General features: G+C 46.7%; 1 pseudogene; it reads right to left on the reverse strand.

The window, feature by feature from the left end:
- LOC135508546 (lysyl oxidase homolog 3B-like) overlaps nucleotides 1–22227 on the reverse strand; it is a 117637-nt pseudogene that overhangs the window by 41233 nt on the left and 54177 nt on the right.

Raw genomic sequence — 22227 nt, forward strand, 5'->3', positions numbered from 1 at the left:
CTATTAAAACAGCCCCCACAATCTTTTTATCATCAATTTCTCTCTGCCAATCATCAGTCATCTGTGTAAGTGCTGTGCTTGTTGAATGTCCTTCCCTATTAGTGTGCTGAAAGTCTGTCATCAATTTGTTTACTGTTGAAATAGCATTGTATCTGGTCTATCTGTAAATAACATTGTATCTGGTCTATCTGTAAATAGCATTGTATCTGGTCTATCTGTAAATAGCATTGTATCTGGTCTATCTGTAAATAGCATTGTATCTGGTCTATCTGTAAATAGCATTGTATCTGGTCTATCTGTAAATAGCATTGTATCTGGTCTATCTGTAAATAGCATTGTATCTGGTCTATCTGTAAATAGCATTGTATCTGGTCTATCTGTAAATAGCATTGTATCTGGTCTATCTGTAAATAGCATTGTATCTGGTCTATCTGTAAATAGCATTGTATCTGGTCTATCTGTAAATAGCATTGTATCTGGTCTATCTGTAAATAGCATTGTATCTGGTCTATCTGTAAATAGCATTGTATCTGGTCTATCTGTAAATAGCATTGTATCTGGTCTATCTGTAAATAGCATTGTATCTGGTCTATCTGTAAATAGCATTGTATCTGGTCTATCTGTAAATAGCATTGTATCTGGTCTATCTGTAAATAGCATTGTATCTGGTCTATCTGTAAATAGCATTGTATCTGGTCTATCTGTAAATAGCATTGTATCTGGTCTATCTGTAAATAGCATTGTATCTGGTCTATCTGTAAATAGCATTGTATCTGGTCTATCTGTAAATAGCATTGTATCTGGTCTATCTGTAAATAGCATTGTATCTGGTCTATCTGTAAATAGCATTGTATCTGGTCTATCTGTAAATAGCATTGTATCTGGTCTATCTGTAAATAGCATTGTATCTGGTCTATCTGTAAATAGCATTGTATCTGGTCTATCTGTAAATAGCATTGTATCTGGTCTATCTGTAAATAGCATTGTATCTGGTCTATCTGTAAATAGCATTGTATCTGGTCTATCTGTAAAACATAGCATTGTATCTGGTCTATCTGTAAATAGCATTGTATCTGGTCTATCTGTAAATAGCATTGTATCTGGTCTATCTGTAAATAGCATTGTATCTGGTCTATCTGTAAATAGCATTGTATCTGGTCTATCTGTAAATAGCATTGTATCTGGTCTATCTGTAAATAGCATTGTATCTGGTCTATCTGTAAATAGCATTGTATCTGGTCTATCTGTAAATAGCATTGTATCTGGTCTATCTGTAAATAGCATTGTATCTGGTCTATCTGTAAATAACATTGTATCTGGTCTATCTGGTCTATCTGTAAATAACATTGTATCTGGTCTATCTGGTCTATCTGTAAATAGCATTGTATCTGGTCTATCTGTAAATAGCATTGTATCTGGTCTATCTGTAAATAGCATTGTATCTGGTCTATCTGCTCTAAATAGCATTGTATCTGGTCTATCTGTAAATAACATTGTATCTCAGTCTATCTGGTCTCCCTGTAAATAACATTGTATCTGGTCTATCTGGTCTATCTGTAAATAGCATTGTATCTGGTCTATCTGTAAATAGCATTGTATCTGGTCTATCTGGGGAAAAGCATTGTATCTGGTCTATCTGGTAGCATTGTATCTGGTCTATCTGTAAATAGCATTGTATCTGGTCCATCTGTAAATAGCATTGTATCTGGTCTATCTGTAAATAGCATTGTATCTGGTCTATCTGTAAATAGCATTGTATCTGGTCTATCTGTAAATAGCATTGTATCTGGTCTATCTGTAAATAGCATTGGTCTGGTCTATCTGTAAATAGCATTGTATCTGGTCTATCTGTAAATAGCATTGTATCTGAGGAGAGGTAAATAGAAATTGTATCTGGTCCAGAAGTCTACTAAGGGTTGGTAACAGGCTGATTGGTTGGCTTGTTTGAGCCAGTAAAGGGGACTTTACTATTCTTAGGGAGAGAGGAATGACTTTAGCTTCCCTCCAGGCCTGAGGGAACACACTCTGGGAGTAGGCTTAAATTGAGAATATGACATATAGGAGTGACAATAGGAGTACACATATTATCCTCAGGGGATTCTCCATCACAGGTTGTCCAATTTGTAAGACACGCTCTGGATAAGAGAGGGGAGGAAATGACTTAAATGGGGAAATGTAAATGTCAGACACATGGGGAGTCATTGTTGATAGACAACGATCATTTTTTCACCTCTTTCACACTTAGAAGATTAAACCAGGGAGTGCTCAGTCCTCACCTTGTCCCATGCGAGGGGAGGTCAGGGCCTCCTTGGGAGATCCAAAGCCCAGCTCCCTGGGAGGACACTACGCTGGCAGACAGCAGGGTCCAACGGAGGTCAGGGAGACACCGTGGGAGAGGGGAGGAGACACCACACTCATTGTTCCACAGGGGACCTCCACTCTGCCCTCAGGGGAGGCTTGGAGGGAGACACACACCTTCAGCCTCACACGGGCTCTGATGGGAGAAGGAGAGGAGAGGGAGGAGAAACAAGGGAGGAGAGGAGAGGAAGGGGAGATAGACACACATGGGAGGTGGAGGGAGGAGAGGAGACACAGGGGAGAGGGGAGGAGACACAGGGGAGGAGGGGAGGAGACACAGGGGAGGAGAGGGGAGGAGACACAGGGATGGGGAGGAGACACAGGGAGGGGGAGAGACACACATGGGAGGGGAAGGAGGAGGGAGACACAGGGGAGGAGAGGAGACACATGGGGGAGAGAGGGAGGGAGGATACAGGGAGGCAGGAGAGGAGACACAGGGGAGAGGAGGGGAGGAGACACAGGGGAGGAAAGGGAGGAGACACAGGGGAGGAGGAGAGGAGACACAGGGGATGGGAGGAGAGGAGACACAGGGGAGGAGGAGACACATGGGAGACACAGGGGAGGGAGGGGAGGAGGAGGAGACACAGGGGGAGGGGAGGAGACACAGGGGAGGGAGGGGAGGAGAGACACAGGGGAGGGAGGGGAGGGGACACAGGGGAGGGAGGGGAGGAGACACAGGGAGGGGGAGACACAGGGGGAGGGGGGGAGGAGACACAGGGGGAGGGAGGGAGGAGACACAGGGGAGGAGACACAGGGGAGAGAATCAAAAACTGTAGTTGAAGCTTCAAGTATATGCCAGTGAGATACAAATGCACAGGTGTACCCACCCACCCAGGTACTTTACCGTGGTTTTCAGTTTCTTCTTCAGTCCGTTGTTGTGTACGTACTGTGGTCCAGGTACACAGCTGACCACAACTGGCATGCCGCCCTTACAGGAACCTGTGGCATTACCTATGGAGTCAGATTACACACAGAATTATGTAAATACACAGAACATAACTCACAAATACACACCAATATATCACACATACAGTCTGATCATGGTGCTTGTTTGGGAGGTATGCTCAGTATATTTACATCAGAGTCTCCACTATAATTACCCTTGTTGAACTCCAGGGGGCAGGCTGCCAGGTGGACCTCAGTGCCAACACATGCCACAGAGTGGAGGTGGTACTGGTTCTTCTGACGCTCTGTGTTCAGTCTGGAGGGGTTTGAACGGGGGAGGAGGGGGAGGAGGGGGAGGAGGAGGGAGGAGGGGGAGGGGGGGAGGGAGGGAGGAGGGGGAGGAGGGGGGAGGAGGAGGGGGAGGAGAGAGGGAGGAGAGGAGGGGGAGAGGGACACAGGGGAGGGAGGGGGAGGAGGACGGGAGGAGGGGGAGGGGAGGAGGAGGAGGGAGGGAGAGGGGAGGGAGGGAGGGGGAGAGAGGGGGAGGGGAGGAAGGGGAGGAGAGGGGGAGGGGGGACAGGAGGGAGAGGAGGGGGGGAGGAGGGTGCAAACAATGGCTGTGGTCTGAACACAAGGCTGAAGCTCTGAGGAACTTGGCTGTGTGCATCGGGGGGGAGGGAGTCAATTCCATTGGAGTACCAGTCAAATCAGAAAGGAAACCAAATTCCAATTCCAAATGATTGTTAATTAAAAAGCATACAAATTGGAATTTCAGTGTACTTCCTGAATTGACGTCATTTATATGTAATTGACCCCAACACTGGAGTAAGTGAGAGATTTTATTATTCAGAGGAGACAGTTGAATATCACTGAAGCTTTTCAGCTCCTCATATGATTGTTGCACCAGACACCGAGTCTGGCTGACTGTCTGCCACATGTACAATGATGCACGTAGATGTTTTTCATTTATACTTGTATAAACTATGAACTCAAATCCTTTTCAAAACAATTGGAGCTGTATGGTTGGACGTCGTCAAAACAAGACTTTCACAGAAAACCTGAAGTTACCTTTTGTCTTCGGTACAAAGAGACACTTATTTGGAGGGACAGCCAAGATACAACCTGGCTTAGTAATATTTTATGCAGTATCTACCTGTATGTTTTCAACCACACATGAACAGCTGGATCCCCCTGGACAGAGAGACATACCTGCTGGTTCCCCTGGACAGAGTTATAGTCCTACTGGTTCCCCCTGGACAGAGAGACGGGAAGGCTGGTTCCCCCTGGACAGAGTTATTGTCCTACTGGTTCCCCCTGGACAGAGTTATAGTCCTACTGGTTCCCCTGGACAGAGTTATAGTCCTACTGGTTCCCCCTGGACAGAGTTATATACCTGCTGGTTCCCCTGGACAGAGTTATAGTCCTACTGGTTCCCCCTGGTCAGAGTTAAAGTCCTACTGGTTCCCCCTGGACAGAGTTATATACCTACTGGTTCCCCTGGACAGAGTTATAGTCCTACTGGTTCCCCCTGGACAGAGTTATAGTCCTACTGGTTCCCCCTGGACAGAGAGACATACCTGCTGGTTCCCCCTGGACAGAGTTATAGTCCTACTGGTTCCCCTGGACAGAGTTATAGTCCTACTGGTTCCCCCTGGACAGAGTTATATACCTACTGGTTCCCCTGACAGAGTTATAGTCCTACTGGTTCCCCTGGACAGAGTTATAGTCCTACTGGTTCCCCTGGACAGAGTTATAGTCCTACTGGTTCCCCCTGGACAGAGTTATAGTCCTACTGGTTCCCCTGGACAGAGTTATAGTCCTACTGGTTCCCCCTGGACAGAGTTATATACCTACTGGTTCCCCTGGACAGAGTTATAGTCGTACTGGTTCCCCTGGACGGAGTTATAGTCGTACTGGTTCCCCTGGACAGAGTTATAGTCCTACTGGTTCCCCCTGGACAGAGTTATATACCTACTGGTTCCCCCTGGACAGAGTTAAGGTCCTACTGGTTCCCCCTGACAGAGTTAAGGTCCTACTGGTTCCCCTGGACAGAGTTATAGTCCTGCTGGTTCCCCCTGGACAGAGTTATAGACCTACTGGTTCCCCTGGACAGAGTTATAGTCCTACTGGTTCCCCCTGGACAGAGTTATATACCTGCTGGTTCCCCCTGGACAGAGTTATAGTCCTACTGGTTCCCCCTGGACAGAGTTATAGTCGTACTGGTTCCCCCTGGACAGAGTTATAGTCCTACTGGTTCCCCCTGGACAGAGTTATTGTCCTACTGGTTCCCCCTGGACAGAGTTATAGTCCTACTGGTTCCCCTGGACAGAGTTATAGTCCTACTGGTTCCCCCTGGACAGAGTTATATACCTACTGGTTCCCCCTGGACAGAGTTATTGTCCTACTGGTTCCCCCTGGACAGAGTTATTGTCCTACTGGTTCCCCCTGGACAGAGTTATAGTCCTACTGGTTCCCCTGGTCAGAGTTATAGTCCTACTGGTTCCCTGACAGAGTTATATACCTACTGGTTCCCCCTGGACAGAGTTATAGTCCTACTGGTTCCCCTGGACAGAGTTATAGTCCTACTGGTTCCCCCTGGACAGAGAGACATACCTGCTGGTTCCCCTGGACAGAGTTATAGTCCTACTGGTTCCCCCTGGACAGAGTTATAGTCCTACTGGTTCCCCCTGGACAGAGTTATATACCTACTGGTTCCCCCTGGACAGAGTTATAGTCCTACTGGTTCCCCTTGGACAGAGTTATAGTCCTAATGGTTCCCCTGGACAGAGTTATAGTCCTACTGGTTCCCCCTGGACAGAGTTATAGTCCTACTGGTTCCCCCTGGACAGAGTTATAGTCCTACTGGTTCCCCTGGACAGAGTTATAGTCCTACTGGTTCCCCCTGGACAGAGTTATAGTCCTACTGGTTCCCCTGGACAGAGTTATATACCTACTGGTTCCCCTGGACAGAGTTATAGTCGTACTGGTTCCCCCTGGACGGAGTTATAGTCGTACTGGTTCCCCCTGACAGAGTTATAGTCCTACTGGTTCCCGCTGGACAGAGTTATATACCTACTGGTTCCCCCTGGACAGAGTTAAGGTCCTACTGGTTCCCCTGGACAGAGTTAAGGTCCTACTGGTTCCCCCTGGACAGGGTTATAGTCCTGCTGGTTCCCCTGGACAGAGTTATAGACCTACTGGTTCCCCCTGGACAGAGTTATATACCTACTGGTTCCCCCTGGACAGAGTTAAGGTCCTACTGGTTCCCCCTGGACAGAGTTAAGGTCCTACTGGTTCCCCTGGACAGAGTTATAGTCCTACTGGTTCCCCTGGACAGAGTTATATACCTACTGGTTCCCCTGGACAGAGTTAAGGTCCTACTGGTTCCCCTGGACAGAGTTAAGGTCCTACTGGTTCCCCTGGACAGAGTTATAGTCCTGCTGGTTCCCCCTGGCCAGAGTTATAGACCTACTGGTTCCCCCTGGACAGAGTTATAGTCCTACTGGTTCCCCCTGGACAGAGTTATATACCTGCTGGTTCCCCCTGGACAGAGTTATAGTCCTACTGGTTCCCCCTGGACAGAGTTATAGTCCTACTGGTTCCCCCTGGACAGAGTTATAGTCCTACTGGTTCCCCCTGGACAGAGTTATTGTCCTACTGGTTCCCCCTGGACAGAGTTATAGTCCTACTGGTTCCCCCTGGACAGAGTTATAGTCCTACTGGTTCCCCTGGACAGAGTTATATACCTACTGGTTCCCCCTGGACAGAGTTATTGTCCTACTGGTTCCCCCTGGACAGAGTTATTGTCCTACTGGTTCCCCCTGGACAGAGTTATAGTCCTACTGGTTCCCCTGGTCAGAGTTATAGTCCTACTGGTTCCCCCTGGACAGAGTTATATACCTACTGGTTCCCCCTGGACAGAGTTATAGTCCTACTGGTTCCCCCTGGACAGAGTTATAGTCCTACTGGTTCCCCCTGGACAGAGAGACATACCTGCTGGTTCCCCTGGACAGAGTTATAGTCCTACTGGTTCCCCTGGACAGAGTTATAGTCCTACTGGTTCCCCTGGACAGAGTTATATACCTACTGGTTCCCCCTGGACAGAGTTATAGTCCTACTGGTTCCCCTTGGACAGAGTTATAGTCCTAATGGTTCCCCCTGGACAGAGTTATAGTCCTACTGGTTCCCCTGGACAGAGTTATAGTCCTACTGGTTCCCCCTGGACAGAGTTATAGTCCTACTGGTTCCCCCTGGACAGAGTTATAGTCCTACTGGTTCCCCCTGGACAGAGTTATAGTCCTACTGGTTCCCCTGGACAGAGTTATATACCTACTGGTTCCCCTGGACAGAGTTATAGTCCTACTGGTTCCCCCTGGACGGAGTTATAGTCGTACTGGTTCCCCCTGGACAGAGTTATAGTCCTACTGGTTTCCGCTGGACAGAGTTATATACCTACTGGTTCCCCTGGACAGAGTTAAGGTCCTACTGGTTCCCCTGGACAGAGTTAAGGTCCTACTGGTTCCCCCTGGACAGGGTTATAGTCCTGCTGGTTCCCCCTGGACAGAGTTATAGACCTACTGGTTCCCCCTGGACAGAGTTATATACCTACTGGTTCCCCCTGGACAGAGTTAAGGTCCTACTGGTTCCCCCTGGACAGAGTTAAGGTCCTACTGGTTCCCCCTGGACAGAGTTATAGTCCTGCTGGTTCCCCCTGGACAGAGTTATTGTCCTACTGGATCCCCCTGGACAGAGTTATATACCTACTGGTTCCCCTGGACAGAGTTATTGTCCTACTGGTTCCCCCTGGACAGAGTTATATACCTACTGGTTCCCCCTGGACAGAGTTATTGTCCTGCTGGTTCCCCCTGGACAGAGTTATATACCTACTGGTTCCCCCTGGACAGAGTTATTGTCCTACTGGTTCCCCCTGGACAGAGTTATATACCTACTGGTTCCCCTGGACAGAGTTATTGTCCTACTGGTTCCCCTGGACAGAGTTATATACCTACTGGTTCCCCTGGACAGAGTTATTGTCCTGCTGGTTCCCCTGACAGAGTTATAGTCCTGCTGGTTCCCCTGGACAGAGTTAAGGTCCTACTGGTTCCCCCTGGACAGAGTTATAGTCCTACTGGTTCCCCCTGGACAGAGTTATAGTCCTACTGGTTCCCCCTGGACAGAGTTATATACCTGCTGGTTCCCCTGGACAGAGTTATAGTCCTACTGGTTCCCCTGGACAGAGTTATAGTCGTACTGGTTCCCCCTGGACAGAGTTATAGTCCTACTGGTTCCCCCTGGACAGAGTTATTGTCCTACTGGTTCCCCCTGGACAGAGTTATAGTCCTACTGGTTCCCCCTGGACAGAGTTATAGTCCTACTGGTTCCCCTGGACAGAGTTATAGTCCTACTGGTTCCCCTGGACAGAGTTATTGTCCTACTGGTTCCCCCTGGACAGCGTTATAGTCCTACTGGTTCCCCCTGGTCAGAGTTATAGTCCTACTGGTTCCCCCTGGACAGAGTTATATACCTACTGGTTCCCCCTGGACAGAGTTATAGTCCTACTGGTTCCCCCTGGACAGAGTTATAGTCCTACTGGTTCCCCCTGGACAGAGAGACATACCTGCTGGTTCCCCCTGGACAGAGTTATAGTCCTACTGGTTCCCCCTGGACAGAGTTATAGTCCTACTGGTTCCCCCTGGACAGAGTTATATACCTACTGGTTCCCCCTGGACAGAGTTATAGTCCTACTGGTTCCCCCTGGACAGAGTTATAGTCCTACTGGTTCCCCCTGGACAGAGTTATAGTCCTACTGGTTCCCCTGGACAGAGTTATAGTCCTACTGGTTCCCCTGGACAGAGTTATAGTCCTACTGGTTCCCCTGGACAGAGTTATATACCTACTGGTTCCCCCTGGACAGAGTTATAGTCGAAACATTGGTTCCCCTGGACGGAGTTATAGTCATACTGGTTCCCCCTGGACAGAGTTATAGTCCTACTGGTTCCCCCTGGACAGAGTTATATACCTACTGGTTCCCCCTGGACAGAGTTAAGGTCCTACTGGTTCCCCTGGACAGAGTTAAGGTCCTACTGGTTCCCCCTGGACAGAGTTATAGTCCTGCTGGTTCCCCCTGGACAGAGTTATAGACCTACTGGTTCCCCTGGACAGAGTTATAGTCCTACTGGTTCCCCCTGGACAGAGTTATATACCTGCTGGTTCCCCTGACAGAGTTATAGTCCTACTGGTTCCCCCTGGACAGAGTTATAGTCGTACTGGTTCCCCTGGACAGAGTTATAGTCCTACTGGTTCCCCCTGGACAGAGTTATTGTCCTACTGGTTCCCCCTGGACAGAGTTATAGTCCTACTGGTTCCCCCTGGACAGAGTTATAGTCCTACTGGTTCCCCCTGGACAGAGTTATATACCTACTGGTTCCCCCTGGACAGAGTTATTGTCCTACTGGTTCCCCCTGGACAGAGTTATTGTCCTACTGGTTCCCCCTGGACAGAGTTATAGTCCTACTGGTTCCCCCTGGTCAGAGTTATAGTCCTACTGGTTCCCCTGGACAGAGTTATATACCTACTGGTTCCCCCTGGACAGAGTTATAGTCCTACTGGTTCCGCCTGGACAGAGTTATAGTCCTACTGGTTCCCCCTGGACAGAGAGACATACCTGCTGGTTCCCCCTGGACAGAGTTATAGTCCTACTGGTTCCCCTGGACAGAGTTATAGTCCTACTGGTTCCCCCTGGACAGAGTTATATACCTACTGGTTCCCCCTGGACAGAGTTATAGTCCTACTGGTTCCCTTTGGACAGAGTTATAGTCCTAATGGTTCCCCCTGGACAGAGTTATAGTCCTACTGGTTCCCCCTGACAGAGTTATAGTCCTACTGGTTCCCCCTGACAGAGTTATAGTCCTACTGGTTCCCCCTGGACAGAGTTATAGTCCTACTGGTTCCCCTGGACAGAGTTATAGTCCTACTGGTTCCCCCTGGACAGAGTTATATACCTACTGGTTCCCCTGGACAGAGTTATAGTCGTACTGGTTCCCCCTGGACGGAGTTAGTCGTACTGGTTCCCCCTGGACAGAGTTATAGTCCTACTGGTTCCCGCTGGACAGAGTTATATACCTACTGGTTCCCCTGGACAGAGTTAAGGTCCTACTGGTTCCCCCTGGACAGAGTTAAGGTCCTACTGGTTCCCCCTGGACAGGGTTATAGTCCTGCTGGTTCCCCCTGGACAGAGTTATAGACCTACTGGTTCCCCTGGACAGAGTTATATACCTACTGGTTCCCCCTGGACAGAGTTAAGGTCCTACTGGTTCCCCTGGACAGAGTTAAGGTCCTACTGGTTCCCCCTGGACAGAGTTATAGTCCTACTGGTTCCCCCTGGACAGAGTTATATACCTACTGGTTCCCCTGGACAGAGTTAAGGTCCTACTGGTTCCCCTGGACAGAGTTAAGGTCCTACTGGTTCCCCCTGACAGAGTTATAGTCCTGCTGGTTCCCCCTGGACAGAGTTATAGACCTACTGGTTCCCCCTGGACAGAGTTATAGTCCTACTGGTTCCCCCTGGACAGAGTTATATACCTGCTGGTTCCCCCTGGACAGAGTTATAGTCCTACTGGTTCCCCCTGGACAGAGTTATAGTCGTACTGGTTCCCCCTGGACAGAGTTATAGTCCTACTGGTTCCCCTGGACAGAGTTATTGTCCTACTGGTTCCCCCTGGACAGAGTTATAGTCCTACTGGTTCCCCTGGACAGAGTTATAGTCCTACTGGTTCCCCTGGACAGAGTTATATACCTACTGGTTCCCCTGGACAGAGTTATTGTCCTACTGGTTCCCCCTGGACAGAGTTCTTGTCCTACTGGTTCCCCCTGGACAGAGTTATAGTCCTACTGGTTCCCCTGGTCAGAGTTATAGTCCTACTGGTTCCCCCTGGACAGAGTTATATACCTACTGGTTCCCCTGGACAGAGTTATAGTCCTACTGGTTCCCCCTGGACAGAGTTATAGTCCTACTGGTTCCCCCTGGACAGAGAGACATACCTGCTGGTTCCCCCTGGACAGAGTTATAGTCCTACTGGTTCCCCCTGACAGAGTTATAGTCCTACTGGTTCCCCCTGGACAGAGTTATATACCTACTGGTTCCCCTGGACAGAGTTATAGTCCTACTGGTTCCCCTTGGACAGAGTTATAGTCCTAATGGTTCCCCCTGGACAGAGTTATAGTCCTACTGGTTCCCCTGGACAGAGTTATAGTCCTACTGGTTCCCCCTGGACAGAGTTATAGTCCTACTGGTTCCCCTGGACAGAGTTATAGTCCTACTGGTTCCCCCTGGACAGAGTTATAGTCCTACTGGTTCCCCCTGGACAGAGTTATATACCTACTGGTTCCCCTGGACAGAGTTATAGTCGTACTGGTTCCCCTGGACGGAGTTATAGTCGTACTGGTTCCCCTGGACAGAGTTATAGTCCTACTGGTTCCCGCTGGACAGAGTTATATACCTACTGGTTCCCTGGACAGAGTTAAGGTCCTACTGGTTCCCCCTGGACAGAGTTAAGGTCCTACTGGTTCCCCCTGGACAGGGTTATAGTCCTGCTGGTTCCCCTGGACAGAGTTATAGACCTACTGGTTCCCCCTGGACAGAGTTATATACCTACTGGTTCCCCCTGGACAGAGTTAAGGTCCTACTGGTTCCCACCTGGACAGAGTTAAGGTCCTACTGGTTCCCCCTGGACAGAGTTATAGTCCTGCTGGTTCCCCCTGGACAGAGTTATTGTCCTACTGGATCCCCCTGGACAGAGTTATATACCTACTGGTTCCCCCTGGACAGAGTTATTGTCCTACTGGTTCCCCCTGGACAGAGTTATATACCTACTGGTTCCCCCTGGACAGAGTTATTGTCCTGCTGGTTCCCCCTGGACAGAGTTATATACCTACTGGTTCCCCCTGGACAGAGTTATTGTCCTACTGGTTCCCCCTGGACAGAGTTATATACCTACTGGTTCCCCCTGGACAGAGTTATTGTCCTACTGGTTCCCCCTGGACAGAGTTATATACCTACTGGTTCCCCCTGGACAGAGTTATTGTCCTGCTGGTTCCCCCTGGACAGAGTTATAGTCCTGCTGGTTCCCCCTGGACAGAGTTAAGGTCCTACTGGTTCCCCCTGGACAGAGTTATAGTCCTACTGGTTCCCCTGGACAGAGTTATAGTCCTACTGGTTCCCCCTGGACAGAGTTATAGTCCTACTGGTTCCCCTGGACAGAGTTATAGTCCTACTGGTTCCCCCTGGACAGAGTTATAGTCCTACTGGTTCCCCCTGGACAGAGTTATAGTCCTACTGGTTCCCCCTGGACAGAGTTATTGTCCTACTGGTTGGAGTTATAGTCCCTGGACAGAGTTATAGTCCTACTGGTTCCCCTGGACAGAGTTATAGTCCTACTGGTTCCCCCTGGACAGAGTTATAGTCCTACTGGTTCCCCCTGACAGAGTTATAGTCCTACTGGTTCCCCCTGGACAGAGTTATAGTCCTACTGGTTCCCCCTGGACAGCGTTATAGTCCTACTGGTTCTCCCTGGACAGAGTTATAGTCCTACTGGTTCCCCCTGGACAGAGTTATATCCTACTGGTTCCCCCTGGACAGAGTTATTGTCCTACTGGTTCCCCCTGGACAGAGTTATATACCTACTGGTTCCCCCTGGACAGAGTTATATCCTACCCCTGGACAGAGTTATAGTCCCCTGGTTCCCCCTGGACAGAGTTATAGTCCTACTGGTTCCCCTGGACATAGTTATATACCTGCTGGTTCCCCCTGGACAGAGTTATAGTCCTACTGGTTCCCCCTGGACAGAGTTATAGTCCTACTGGTTCCCCCTGGACAGAGTTATATACCTGCTGGTTCCCCCTGGACAGAGTTAAAGTCCTACTGGTTCCCCCTGGACAGAGTTATATACCTACTGGTTCCCCCTGGACAGAGTTATTGTCCTACTGGTTCCCCCTGGACAGAGTTATATACCTACTGGTTCCCCCTGGACAGAGTTATAGTCCTACTGGTTCCCCCTGGACAGAGAGACATACCTGCTGGTTCCCCCTGGACAGAGTTATTGTCCTACTGGTTCCCCCTGGACAGAGTTATTGTCCTACTAGTTCCCCCTGGACAGAGTTATAGTCCTACTGGTTCCCCCTGGACAGAGTTACTGTCCTACTGGTTCCCCCTGGACAGAGTTATAGTCCTACTGGTTCCCCCTGGACAGAGTTATAGTCCTACTGGTTCCCCCTGGACAGAGTTATAGTCCTACTGGTTCCCCCTGGACAGAGTTACTGTCCTACTGGTTCCCCCTGGACAGAGTTATAGTCCTACTGGTTCCCCCTGGACAGAGTTATTGTCCTGCTGGTTCCCCCTGGACAGAGTTATAGTCCTACTGGTTCCCCCTGGACAGAGTTATAGTCCTACTGGTTCCCCCTGGACAGAGTTATATACCTACTGGTTCCCCCTGGACAGAGTTATATACCTACTGGTTCCCCCTGGACAGAGTTACTGTCCTACTGGTTCCCCCTGGACAGAGTTATAGTCCTACTGGTTCCCCCTGGACAGAGTTATATACCTACTGGTTCCCCTGGACAGAGTTATATACCTACTGGTTCCCCCTGGACAGAGTTATAGTCCTACTGGTTCCCCCTGGACAGAGTTATAGTCCTACTGGTTCCCCCTGGACAGAGTTATAGTCCTACTGGTTCCCCCTGGACAGAGTTATATACCTACTGGTTCCCCCTGGACAGAGTTATATACCTACTGGTTCCCCTGGACAGAGTTATAGTCCTACTGGTTCCCCCTGGACAGAGTTATAGTCCTACTGGTTCCCCCTGGACAGAGTTATAGTCCTACTGGTTCCCCCTGGACAGAGTTATAGTCCTACTGGTTCCCCCTGGACAGAGTTATATACCTACTGGTTCCCCTGGACAGAGTTATAGTCCTACTGGTTCCCCCTGGACAGAGTTATAGTCCTACTGGTTCCCCCTGGACAGAGTTATAGTCCGACTGGTTCCCCCTGGACAGAGTTATAGTCCTACTGGTTCCCCCTGGACAGAGTTATAGTCCTACTGGTTCCCCCTGGACAGAGTTATAGTCCTACTGGTGCCCCCTGGACAGAGTTATAGTCCTACTGGTTCCCCTGGACAGAGTTATAGACCTACTGGTTCCCCTGGACAGAGTTATATACCTACTGGTTCCCCCTGGACAGAGTTATAGTCCTACTGGTTCCCCCTGGACAGAGTTATAGTCCTACTGGTTCCCCCTGGACAGAGTTATAGTCCTACTGGTTCCCCCTGGACAGAGTTATAGTCCTACTGGTTCCCCCTGGACAGAGTTATATACCTACTGGTTCCCCCTGGACAGAGTTATAGTCCTACTGGTTCCCCCTGGACAGAGTTATAGTCCTACTGGTTCCCCCTGGACAGAGTTATAGTCCGACTGGTTCCCCCTGGACAGAGTTATAGTCCTACTGGTTCCCCCTGGACAGAGTTATAGTCCTACTGGTTCCCCCTGGACAGAGTTATAGTCCTACTGTTATACCCATATTGGTCAGGTCAAAAGTAGTGCACTATGAATGGAGCAGGCTGCCATTTGGGACAGATCCTGGTGAGCTGGGAAAGAATCAAACGTCCCACCGACACACAAAGACAACCATTATTCATCAGGAGGATATTAAGGGGAAATGGCTCCTTGTGGTTTTAGTTTACCTTTTGTTTAACCCAGAGGTGAATGGTTTAGCCCTAGCTTTAGCTTTGGGTGGCAGCCTGCAAAGTAAACATTGGTTAGATGATGATGATGATGATGATGATAAAAGCAATAGAAGAAAATATTAACCAAGTTAGTAACACATGTTACATTATGTGTTTGGGTACGACACAAAAACACACCATTCATTGTAGAAGTTAACAGAGCATTGCAGAGGTTAACAGAGCATTGTAGAAGTTAACAGACCATTGTAGAAGTTAACAGAGCATTGTAGAAGTTAACAGAGCATTGTAGAAGTTAACAGAGCATTGCAGAGGTTAACAGAGCATTGTAGAAGTTAACAGAAGGTAACAGAGCAGCACTTTAGAAGACTATAATGGAAACATTATGTTCCACACCCAACAGCATGTCTCATTGGAAACATTATGTTCCACACCCAACAGCATGTCTCATTGGAAACATTATGTTCCACACCCAACAGCATGTCCTATTGGAAACATTATGTTCTACACCCAACAGCATGTCTCATTGGAAACATTATGTTCCACACCCAACAGCATGTCTTATTGGAAACATTATGTTCCACACCCAACAGCATGTCTCATTGGAAACATTATGTTCCACACCCAACAGCATGTCTTATTGGAAACATTATGTTCCACACCCAACAGCATGTCTTATTGGAAACATTATGTTCAACACCCAACAGCATGTCTTATTGGAAACATCAGAAATACCTTCAACACTAGCTAGGTTTCCATCCAATCAGCGGTGACACATTTTAATGCGAATATTCTAAAATCTGCATTAAAAACAAAATGCACATTTTACCCCAAGAGTTGTGTTTCCATCAAATTAACTTGCTGCGGATAAAAGGCTGAGTGTGAAGACTTAGTGCACATGAAAATACTTTTTTTGCGGTTAAATTCCCATGTCCGAAGATAAATAGGTCTCATTCTAAACTCTACTGATGGTTTTGCTAATAGTGAATGTCACCTCTGGTCTTGACACTGGCACTCTAAACTACACTGCTCAAAAAAATTAAGGGAACACTAAAATAACACATCCTAGATCTGAATGAATGAAATATTCTTATTAAATACTTTTTTCTTTACATAGTTGAATGTGCTGACAACAAAATCACACAAAAATTATCAATGGAAATCAAATTTATCAACCCATGGAGGTCTGGATTTGGAGTCATACTCAAAATTAAAGTGGAAAACCACACTACAGGCTGATCCAACTTTGATGTCCTTAAATCAAGTCAAAATGAGGCTCAGTAGTGTGTGTGGCCTCCACATTCCTGAATGACCTCCCTACAACGCCTGGGCATGCTCCTGATGAGGTGGTGGATGGTCTCCTGAGGGTTCTGCTCCCAGACCTGGACTAAAGCATCCGCCAACTCCTGGACTCTGTGGTGCAACGTGGCGTTGGTGGATGGAGCGAGACATGATGTTCCAGATGTGCTCAATTGGATTCAGGTCTGGGGAACGGGCGGGCCAGTCCATAGCATCAATGCCTTCCTCTTGCAGGAACTGCTGACACACTCCAGCCACATGAGGTCTAGCATTGTCTTGCATTAGGAGGAACCCAGGGCCAACCGCACCAGCATATGGTCTCACAAGGGGTCTGAGGATCTCATCTCGGTACCTAATGGTAGTCAGGCTACCTCTGGCGAGCACATGGAGAGCTGTGCGGCCCCCCAAAGAAATGCCACCCCACACCATGACTGACCCACCACCAAACCGGTCATGCTGGAGGATGTTGCAGGCAGCAGAACGTTCTCCACGGCGTCTCCAGACTCTGTCACGTCTGTCACATGTGCTCAGTGTGAACCTGCTTTCATCTGTGAAGAGCACAGGGCACCAGTGGCGAATTTGCCAATCTTGGTGTTCTCTGGCAAATGCCAAACGTCCTGCACGGTGTTGGGCTGTCGTAAGCACAACCCGCACCTGTGGACGTCGGGCCCTCAATACACCCTCATGGAGTCTGTTTCTGACCGCTTGAGCAGACACATGCACATTTGTGGCCTGCTGGAGGTCATTTTGCAGGGCTCTGGCAGTGCTCCTCCTTGCACAAAGGCGGAGGTAGCGGTCCTGCTGCTGGGTTGTTGCCCTCCTATGGCCTCCTCCAAGTCTCCTGATGTACTGGCCTGTCTCTTGTTAGCGCCTCCATGCTCTGGACACTACGCTGACAGACACAGCAAACCTTCTTGCCACAGCTCGCATTGATGTGCCATCCTGGATGAGCTGCACTACCTGAGCCACTTGTGTGGGTTGTAGACTCCGTCTCATGCTACCACTAGAGTGAAAGCACCAGCAGCATTCAAAAGTGACCAAAACATCAGCCAGGAAGCATAGGAACTGAGAAGTGGTCTGTGGTCCCCACCTGCAGAACCACTCCTTTATTGGGGGTGTCTTGCTAATTGCCTATAATTTCCACTTGTTGACTATTCCATTTGCACAACAGCATGTGACATTTATTGTCAATCAGTGTTGCTTCCTAAGTGGACAGTTTGATTTCACAGAAGAGTGATTGACTTGGAGTTACATTGTGCTGTATAAGTGTTCCCTTTATTTTTTTGAGCAGTGTATATATATATTTTTTTTCCACCTTTATTTAACCAGGTAGGCGAGTTGAGAACAAGTTCTCATTTACAACTGCGAACTATAGAAATATAACTATGTTAAACTACAGAAATATAACTAAATATAACTAAATATAACTATGTTAAACTATGGAAATATAACTATGTTAAACTATGGAAATATAACTATGTTAAACTATAGAAATATAACTATGTTAAACTATAGAAATATAACTAAATATAACTATGTTAAACTATGGAGATATAACTATGTTAAACTATAGAAATATAACTATGTTAAACTATAGAAATATAACTAAATATAACTATGTTAAACTATGGAGATATAACTATGTTAAACTATGGAAATATAACTATGTTAAACTATAGAAATATAACTATGTTAAACTATAGAAATATAACTAAATATAACTATGTTAAACTATAGAAATATAACTAAATATAAATATGTTAAACTATGGAAACTATAACTAAATATAACTATGTTAAACTATAGAAATATAACTATGTTAAACTATGGAAATATAACTATGTTAAACTATAGAAATATAACTATGTTAAACTATAGAAATATAACTAAATATAACTATGTTAAACTATGGAAATGAAATGCACATTTAAACAGAGGGAAGATTGACATTATTCACATAAAATGTGCTTTTCAAAAGGACTTCTTGCTTTAAAAGAGAATATCTTCACAAAATGTAACACAATTTTACATTTTTCAATCATACAGTGGAAAGTTTACATACACTTAAGTTGGAGTCATTAAAACTTGTTTTTCAACCACTCCACACACTTCTTGTTAACAAACTATAGTGTTGTCAAGTCGGTTAGGACATCTACTTTGTGCATGACAAGTATTTTTTCCAATTAGACAGATTATTTCACTTATAATTCAATGTATCACAATTCCAGTGGGTCATAAGTTTACATACACTAAGTTGACTGTGCCTTTAAACAACTTGGACAATTCCAGAAAATGTCATGGCTTTAGAAGCTTCTGATAGTTTCATTGACATCATTTGAGTCAATTGGAGGTGTACCTGTGGATGTATTTCAAGGTCTACCTTCAAACTCAGGGTCTCTTTGCTTGACATCATGGGAAAATCAAAAGAAATCAGCCAAGACCAAAGAAAACAAATTGTAGACCTCAACAAGTCTGGTTCGTCCTTGGGAGCAATTTCCAAATGCCTGAAGGTACCACGCTCATCTGAACAAGCAATAGTACGCAAGTATAAACACCATGGGACCACGCAGATGTCATACCACTCAGAAAGGAGACGCGTTCTGTCTCCTCGAGATGAACGTACTTTGATGCAAAAAGTGCAAATCAATCCCAGAACAACAGCAAAGGACCTTGTGAAGATGCTGGAGGAAACAGGTACAAAAGTATCTATATCCACAGTAAAACGAGTCCTATATCGACATAACCTGAACGGCCGCTCAGCAAGGAAGAAGCCACTGCTCCAAAACCCCCATAAAAAAACTATGGTTTGCAACTGCAGATGGGGACAAAGATTGTACCTTTTGGAGAAATGTCCTCTGGTCTGATGAAACAAAAATAGAACTGTTTGGCCATAATGACCATCGTTATGTTTGGAGGAAAAAGGGGGAGGCTTGCAAGCCGAAGAACACCGTCCCAACCGTGAAGCATGGGGGAGGCAGCATCATGTTGTGGGGATGGCAGTATCATGTTGTGGGGGTGCTTTGCTGCAGAGGGGACTGGTGCACTTCACAAAATAGATCACCATCATGGGGAGGGGGAAATTATGTGGATATGTTGAAGTAACATCTCAAGACATCAGTTAAGTTAAAGCTTGGTCGCAAATGGGTCTTCCAAATGGACAATGACCCCAAGCATACTTCCAAAGTTGTGGTAAAATGGCTTCAGTTCAGGCTTCAGGTATTGGAGTGGCCACCACAAAGCCCTGACCTCAATCAAAAAGAATATTTGTGGGCAGAACTGAAAAGGCGTGTACAAACCTGACTCAGTTACAACTCTGTCAGGAGGAATGGACCAAAATTCACCCAACTTATTGTGGGAAGCTTGTGGAAGGCTACCTGAAACGTTTGACCCAAGTCAAACAATTTAAAGGCAATGCTACCAAATACTAATTGAGTGTATGTAAACTTCTGACCCACTGGGAATGTGATGAAAGAAATAAAAGCTGAAATAAATCATTCTGTCTACTATTATTCTGACATTTCACATTCTTAAAATAAAGTAGTGATCCTAACTGACCTAAGACAGGGGATTTTTACTAGGATTAAATGTCAGGAATTGTGAAAAACTGAGTTGAAATGTACTTGGCTAAGGTGTATGTAAACTTCCGACTTCAACCGCATGTGTGAGCCTGAGCTCTATGCCCACCAGATTAGTTGAGTTGCATTTGTGTGACTAGGAACGGTTAAATAAGGTAGAGTTAGATGAAGTCACACCATGTTAGTTAGATGAGGCAGTGAGGGAATGAAAGCCAGCTGGGTAAAGGTTCTTGAACGTTCTAGAAAGTTACTACTACTACTATGACCACTGCAGGAAACCCACTGTCAGAGTCCCAAACGGCACCCTATTCCCTACATAGTGCACTACCCTATGGGCCCTGTTTAGAAGTAGTGCACTACGTAGAGATAGTGTGGCGTTTGGACGGCAGCCCCAGTCTTTGGGGGGAGAGGGGCAGGACAGTGGGTTGTTCCCTGAGGTAACTATACCTGGCACCAGCAGAAACATGAACCTTGGCTTTGACCTTTTGACCTTGGCTCTCTGCTGCTCTCTTTCGCAGACGGTTTCTGCAACGGAAACATCACCAACACATCACTGAGAGCAGACGTTCACACACACACACACACACACACACACACACACACACACACACACACACACACACACACACACACACACACACACACACACACACACACACACACACACACACCACACACACATGCATGTGCAGACACACACACACACACACACACACACACACACACACACACACACACACACACACACACACACACACACACACACACACACACACACACACACACACACACATTCAGATATTCAGTATTCAGACCCTTTACTCAGCTATTTTCAGGTCTCTCCAGAGATTTTAAATTGGTGTTCAAGTCTGGGCTCTGGCTGGGTCACTCAAGGACATTCAAAGACTTGCCACTTCTGCGTTGTCTTGGCTGTGTGCTTAGGGTGATTGTCTTGTTGGAAGGTGAACCTTCACCCCAGTCTGAGGTCCTGAGTCCTCTGGAGCAGGTGATCATCAAGGATCCCTATACTTTGCTCTGTTCATGTTTCCCTCGATCTTGACTAGTATCCCAGTCACTGCTGCTGAAAAACATCCCCACAGCATGATGCTGACACCACCATGCTTCACCGTAGGGATGGTGCCAGGTTTCCAAACTATTTCCATTTAAGAATGATGGAGGCCACTGTGTTCTTGGGGACCTTCAATGCTGCAGAAATGTTTTGGTATCCTTCCCCAGATCTGTGCCTCAACACAATCCTGACTCGAAGCTCAAAGGACAATTCCTTCAACCTCATGGCTTGGTTTTTGTTCTGACATGCACTGCCAACTGTGGGACCTTATACAGACAGGTGTGGTACCTTTCCAAATCATGAATTTACCACAGGTGGACTCCATCATCAAGTTTACGTCTCACAGTAAACATCTCAAAAACGAGATTATTCTGGATGATCAATGGAAACATCTGAATGCCCTGTATGCACCTGACCCTGTTTAACAATTACAACCGTAAAAGTGTTCAGTCTCACAGTAAAGGGTCTGACTATGTTTTATTTTATACATTTACATTCAGTACACCATTATACTGCATCCCATTACATTTACACCATTATACTGCATAAAAACCTGTTTCACATTACTACATTCAGTACTGGATTAAAATCACATTACTACATTCAGTCCAGCATTATACTGCAAGTACACCATTATACTGCATCACATTACTATATTCAGTACACGGTGTCACATTACTACTTCAGTACATTATACTGCATCACATTACTATATTCCACCATTAACTGCCACATGTATCTTCATTCAGTACTGTTTAACCAACATACGTCTGAGGCAACTACATTCAGTAACCATTATACTGCATGTTCAGTCCAGCATTATACTGCATCCCATTACTACATTCAGTACACCATTATACTGCATCCCATTACTACATTCAGTACACCATTATACTGCATACACCATTATACTGCCCATTACTACATTCAGTACACCATTATACTGCATCCCATTACTACATTCAGTACACCATTATACTGCATCCCATTACTACATTCAGTACACCATTATACTGCATCCCATTACTACATTCAGTACAGCATTATACTGCATCACATTACTACATTCAGTACACCATTATACTGCATCCCTACTTCAGTACACCATTACTGCATCCCATTACTACATTCACACCATTATACTGCATCCCATTACTACATTCAGTACACCATTATACTGCATCCCATTACTACATTCAGTACACCATCATCCCATTACTACTTCAGTACATCCATCATTACTACATTCAGTACACCATTATACTGCATCCCATTACTACATTCAGTACACCATTATACTTCCCACTA

This window comes from Oncorhynchus masou, chromosome 21 (assembly GCF_036934945.1).
Source record: "Oncorhynchus masou masou isolate Uvic2021 chromosome 21, UVic_Omas_1.1, whole genome shotgun sequence".
Lineage (NCBI taxonomy): Eukaryota > Metazoa > Chordata > Actinopteri > Salmoniformes > Salmonidae > Oncorhynchus > Oncorhynchus masou.